We start from the raw sequence: 7,002 nt of genomic DNA, 5'->3' as shown, positions 1-7,002 counted from the left end.
CGAGCTCTTATAACGCCGAACTCTTATAAGTCGGTCCTATAGCACCTAAAAAGTTCTAACACCTGTCCTGCACCTCTTCGTGGTTCGGGGGGAAAACGTCTTTTGACGGCTAACGCAGGCAGAGGGGACGACCGACGAAGACGCACAATGCAAATAATCCAGATTTGCGGAGATTGAAATGTCAGAGAGCGAAGAGGATGATTGGGAGCCCGCAGGTTTTGAGGACTCGTTTGAGGTTTGCCAGAGAGATTGGGCAGCTGAATCACAGATTTTACTAGAGGAAATGAATCGTCTGCTTAAAAAGTACCAGGGAAAGACGCTGAACGCTCTGGGGATCGCAGAGTTCGCACAGGTTGCAGTCGATTTTTCGCACACCGTTTCTAAGCTAAACACCCTGTTGTCCTTCACAGAGGGTCGTCAAGCATAAGCCGAAAGAGATTTAGATCTTGTGACGAAAAAGAATAACAACAAGAGCCCGAAAACTTACGCTGAAGCCATTAAAGTCGGCCGTGAGACTTGGCGATCGAAAAAATCCAAGAAGCACATCCTGTTGGTTGAATCAAAGGAAAAGGCACCTCCTGAGAAGGTCGAGCGAGTCTTAAAAGAGAATATTGATCCAGCTGAGACTGAACTCAGAGTCAAAGAGCTTAGAACCACCCGAACGGGCAAAGTGCTTGCTGAGCTCGACAGCAGGCAAGACCTAAGCATTTTAAAAGAACAGATAAGAAAAAAAGGCCTGAGAACAAAACTTAACTGTGAAGTGCCCGTTAGAAAAAAACCGGGAATCCTCATTTTTACTTTACCAGAGTTACTTAGCAAGGAGGGACTCGCCAAAAAAATCAGAGAGTGCAACGATAATTTTCATAAAGGAGGCTTTGAAGTCTCGTTTCCCATTAAAACCAAAGGAGGACATCATTGGGTAGTGACGCTTGAGCCAAAGAGCTTTCAGAAAGTCATGAGACGTGAAGGAGTGGCAATTGGATGGAAGCGCTACAGAATCAGCGAGTACATACGACCGCTCAGGTTTCACAAGTGCAATCGTCTCGGCCACATGGCCAGAGATTGCAGCCGACCAGAGACGTGCTCCAATTGCGAGAGAACAGGTCAAAGAGCGAATTCCTGTCAAGGCAAAAGAAAATGCGTAAATTGCAGCGACGCCAACCAATGGTATGGCTCGAATTTGAAAACTGACCACAGCGCCACTAGCAAGAACTGTGTGTCGTACAAGCGAGCAGTAAAAGGAATACAGCGCAGAACCAAGCCAACAAACAGAAAACGTGACCTTGAACAAGAGTGACTCCAACCATCTAGAGAGACCTACAGCTCTTTGTGACCCGCCTAGCAAATCGGCATCGACCTTCGCCCTGTAATGCTTTGATTGTGCTCTAATGTTTTTTTGTTAATTGTATTTTTAATAAAAGTTTCTGGTTTTGGCAAGAGGCTCGCACGCCTCCTGGTTGGAGGGCGAGCAGCGCAGGGTGGCTGCGACACTGCTGTCGGTCCACCTGGTCCTATGGCCTACAGTCGGCTTGGCGCTTGCACCTCCGCGGTTTGGCGGGGGCTTTCGGCCTCCTCTGGTCGTCGACGAGATTATGTTGCTCTTTTGTCTTGCGTGACTCCTTCGGACTTCCCTCGCTTCAGCAAATTGCTTGGTCCCTCGTGTCGGTCGTGGTTGCCTTCGTGACTGTGAGACATCATATTTTGGCGTATGGGCATCACTTGCTCGGGTTGCGACACAAATTTCCTTATTATTAATTAATCTTTAAATCAAACGCAGCATCTACTAAAAATATTTTTAAAAAATCACACTGCAAGTGTGCATCCAATATGGAGGCAGATAAGAGAGTTTGAGTGAAAGTTGGCCAAGCATGGTAAACTTTTTCACTATCTTTCTCCTTCGCAACCTCTATTAGACAATTTTGAAGCTATTGTTATAACTCTCTATCTAAAGTTTAAAATAGATAATCTACTTCAATATAGTTTAAAAATTTCCTCTCGTGAATATTTCAGAGCTAAATTAAATATATTTTTTTGCTATCACAAGCAATCTGTTTGATGAAAAAATTTTCTTGGACAATCATAATTCTTTTTCTCTCGTTAAAATTCAACTCAACTCGCTGTTTTTGTAATCAGGATTTTCAATAATCATTTTCTTCATTCATTATAAGTTTCAAATTCAAACTGAAATAATGAATTCCAGAACGACAACTTCCAAAAAAAGTGGTTTAACCTTTCCAGTTGCGAGAATAATTACTATGCTTCGTGTACGTGCTGTAGCCAATCGCATTACCACAGACGGTGGAGTTTACTTTACTGCAGTTCTTGAATACTTAACAGCCGAAATATTGGAATTGGCTTTGAACGCAGCTCGGACTGAAGGATCCTCAAGAATACAGCCACGACATTTGAATATAGCATTAAGATCAGACTTGGAACTTTTTCCACTTTTTCGGAGAGCTATTTTTCCAGAGAGTACGAACTATCCAGACAATGATGTAAATCGCTAAATTGCTGAAGAAGTTGGCATACTAAGACCACAACCTCGAATAATAACAAGTCAATCTTTAAGCAACAGCAAACGGTCAGTTAATGGTTCGCAAAGACTGCAATCTCCAAATGAAAAGTCCCGTAATAATTGAAACTAATTGAGCTAATACCCATTATGTTTTTACAATAGATTTTTTCTATAATCATTTGTTAATAGTTAATTGTATTAAAAATAGGTTATTATCTCAGATTTTGTTTTGGAGAATAAATTTTTATTTTACGAGGAGAAATATTTGCTCTACGAAATAAGTTTGTTTTACGAAATAAATTTATTTCTCGAAACGAAAATTTTCGCAACGTATGCATGCCTCTTTTTGTTAAGCAGTTGGTTACTTACACTGTTTCCCCCTAAGGAATTATATAATTCCCTTCAGAATTATAAAAAAAATATAATATGGAAGATAAATGAATAAATTAGTAAAAAGATGTAAATAAAATAACAATTAATGCAATAAAATAGCCGTTGTAATTTGAAATAATTTGGCATATTTTGCAAAGGATTTTGGAAACATTGCTCACAGCTTTTCTGGTTAGTTAATTTTTTTTTTCATTGAAAATAGTTTTTAATTTCATTTTAATATAGAAAATCACGATGCTTTTCTACTAAATTACTTTTTTTGTAATCCCGCAGTGGACTGATCGTAAAGACACGGTTTCCAGTAGAATACCGAGGTCAAGCTTCACTGGCTGTGGTCAGTAAGCGGGTGGGTGACCACTTTGATCAGCCTGCGTAGGGACAGAGGGTACGCGGTATTGGCCCTCGTTAAACTGTTCTACCGTGAAGTGCTCAACTTGCGCGCAAGTCGTCGGGCTACCAAAGAAGTGGAGCCATTCCCTCTGCAGAGGATCAAAATTGCGATGGCATGTCTTCGGATCTTCAGGGATGTTTCCCAGACCGTCGGCAATAGCCCATTGTGCAGCTCTAGTGCGACGCAAATGAAGTATCTATCTACCTTATTAATTATTTTCTAACTTTCAATTTTGACTATGGATGTACCCTAGAGAGCTATTTACTGCCTTTTAGGGCCAGGTTCATTAGCTGCGCTGAAGGAGGCTTCCCTGACGGTCGCCTATTGTGCAGCTCTAGTGCAACTTAAATAAAGTATCTACCTACCTTTTTTGTAACTTGAAAATAATATTGTCGAATTCGGTACTAATCAGTTCTGAAGTTGCGCTACTGAATTTCCATATTTTTTTCAAAACTTAACATTGACGTTCGACGCACAGGAAGCTGTGACGAGAAACAGTGGTTCAGACACTCAGCCGTCAATGCGGAGGCCTGAAGCACAACCCATGGGTATAAATTCAATTAAGTAGTAAAAACACTTTTTTTTCCCCTTTGAAAAATAAAAACGTGTCTTAAAACATCCACTTCAAATTGATTCGTAATGCATTTATAGCAATTGAAGGGCTAATGCAATTGAAGGGCTTGGGATTATATAATGATAAGTCACATTTAAAAATTGTTCGGGAAAACGCTATAAAACATTTCTATTTATGGAGCTTTTATGTAATGGAAATTCCTTTAAGTTGTAAAACTCGAAACAAAAATGAGAAACAGTTTGAGATTTAGAGTCACCTTTAAAAATGAGTAAGGCTAGTCGTAACATTGCCGCTAATGCCTTCAATTTTTTTTAAATTCTTAAACTTTTGCATATGATTGGTTCAGCATATTTTAATTTATTCGCATTATATAATTTTATATGCTCTTTTTAATTACTAGACATTTAAACTCCCTTTAATGCATACATATGAATTATTTTTGTGTAATTAGGATGATATATAAATATCTGTACAGAGTGTAAAAAAGTTTGGAAACTGTCAAATATTTAGAGAAATATATATCTGGCCGATAAAGTGAAACTAGACACATTCAGTATTTTTAAAAGATATAAAATGATACCACACTCGATTTTCACCCTACCCCAAGTGAGTGCAGCAGGGGTCAACAATAAAAACTTTAATATGAACCCCTATTTTTTATTGTAGATACGCTTTTTCCAGAAAAAAACCCTATTTCAACTACAAATTTATGCTTTTTGTTTCACACATGACGAGAAAAATTATATAGGGTACGAGCTGTTTAAAATGGAAAATCTCGAGAGCCATCAGAGTAGGGGGAACTGAGCGCTTCGGATTGGAATAAGCAAATGCTTCTTAAAAAGTTTGAGTATTTATTTCTTTACAACTATGGGTATATTTAAAAAAATTTGACGATATCTTTCTAATCTGAAACAAGTTTCAAATGAATTCCTCATTGCAAATAATTATAAAAATTGAGCAGCATTTCCGCCTTTATGTTAACCATATGCTTTTGCATGTGCTTTTCCCATCACGTGGTTTAGACTAAACAAATGCTTCTTAAAATTTTTTAAGTATTTATTTCTTCACATCTATGGGTATTTTTGAAAAACTCAACTCTTACTTTGTAATCTGAAACAAGTTAAAAATGAATTTCTTCATCATTATTTGGAGTAAACAAATTCTTCTTAAAACTTTTGATTACTTATTTCTTGACATGTATGGGTATAAAAATTTACTTTCATTTTGTAATCAGGAACACATTTCAAATGGTTTCCTTATCGCAAAAAATTATAAAAAATTTCGCAATATATCCTTTACTATGTCAACTTATATATGATCCTAATGTTTTATTTATTTTTTCTAGTGTTTAATTCTTAATGTTTGATTTATTTTTTATTAATGTTTCTATTTATTTTTCACATCTACGGCTATTTTTGAAAAATTTTACGTTTACTTTGTAATTAGAAACAAGTTTCAAAGGAAATCCTCATTGCAAAAAATTATCAAAAAATTCTCCAAAAGTCTTTCTATTTTTATATATATATATATATATATATATATATATATATATATATATATATATATATATATATATACGAGGGTTGCTATTTATATTTCTGGCCTTGGCAACAGTAAGTGTTGCTAGGCGACCGCAGATGATTTTATCCGAAAGTTTGCTATTTTTAAACATAAATTCAGCAGACGATTTACCATTATAGCTTCATTTGTGTTGTTGACAGTAAATTGAAAAGTTCTTCTCTTTCAAAAAATGGAATTGAATCGTGAACATTTTCGTGCCATTATTTTTCATAACTTTCGACGTGGATTGTCAAGACAAGAGTGCTTCGATGAACTTAATTCTTTATTCAGCGATAAAGCGCCATCCTACAGCACTGTAAAAAATTGGTATAATGAATTTAATCGCGGTCGATGTTCGATCCAGAACGAATCCCGTGCAGGCCGTCCAAAATTCGTTGTTGTGCCAGAAAAGATCGATGCTGTGAGTGAACTGATAAAGCAAGATCGTCATGTGACATACCGTGAGATAGAGGCGTCTTTGGACATTAGTATGACTAGCATCAATAAAATAATGCATGAACATTTGAGCGTAAAAGAAATTTGTTCGCATTGGATCCCGTATAATCTGACAAACACTCAAAAAAAGGCTCGTGTCGATTGGTGCAAGGAAATGTTGGAAAAATACGCTCAAGGTACATCAAAGGGTGTGTATAACATCTACACAGGTGACGAATCATGGATCTATGCATATGAGCCGGAAACAAAACCGCAATCAACTGTATGGGTCTTTCAAGACGAGGCAAAACCAACAAATATTGTTCGAGGAAGAAGCACATCGAAACAAATGATTGCCTGTTTCTTCGGCATTAACGGTCATGTGGCAACAGTGGCGTTAGAGCAACGCAGGACGGTCAATTCTGAATGGTACACGACCATTTGTTTGCCAGAAGTCATCGGAGAAATTCGAAAAAAGCAGAAGAACAGGCGAATCATTCTTCATCATGACTATGCGAGCTCTCACACATCGACTCAAACAAAGGCATTTCTGACGGAGCGAAAGATCGAACTGATGGGTCATCCGCCGTACAGCCCTGATTTGGCACCCAATGACTTCTTCTTATTCCCACACATCAAAAATAAATTACGTGGACAACGATTTTCGACCCCCGAAGAAGCGGTTGATGCATTCAAAACGCATGTTTTGGAGTTACCTCAATCGGACTGGAAAAAGTGCTTTGAAAATTGGTTCAAACGCATGCAAAAGTATATTGATCATCATGGAGAATATTTTGAAAAACAATAAAACCAATTTCGATCCTACATATTTGTTTTTTCATTATTAGGCCAGAAATATAAATAGCAACTCTCGTATATGCTCATAACGTAGCATTGTTTGGACTAAAAGCTGCTTCTTAAAAATTTTGAGTATTTATTTCTTGACACATATGGGTATTTTTGTAAAAATTGACGCTCACTTTATAATTTGAAACAAATTTCCTCATTGAAAAAATTAAAAAAAAATAATAATTAGTTGTCCTTTATTACGTTAATTATGGTTATATGCTCTTAATGCGGTGAGTAAACAAATCCTTCTTAAAAATTTTGAGTACTTATTTCTTGAAAGAAATTGGT

Source organism: Parasteatoda tepidariorum, chromosome 10 (assembly GCF_982258835.1).
Source record: "Parasteatoda tepidariorum strain Cologne lab strain chromosome 10, Ptep-v5.0, whole genome shotgun sequence".
NCBI classification, from domain to species: domain Eukaryota; kingdom Metazoa; phylum Arthropoda; class Arachnida; order Araneae; family Theridiidae; genus Parasteatoda; species Parasteatoda tepidariorum.
This window is presented reverse-complemented; position numbering follows the sequence as displayed.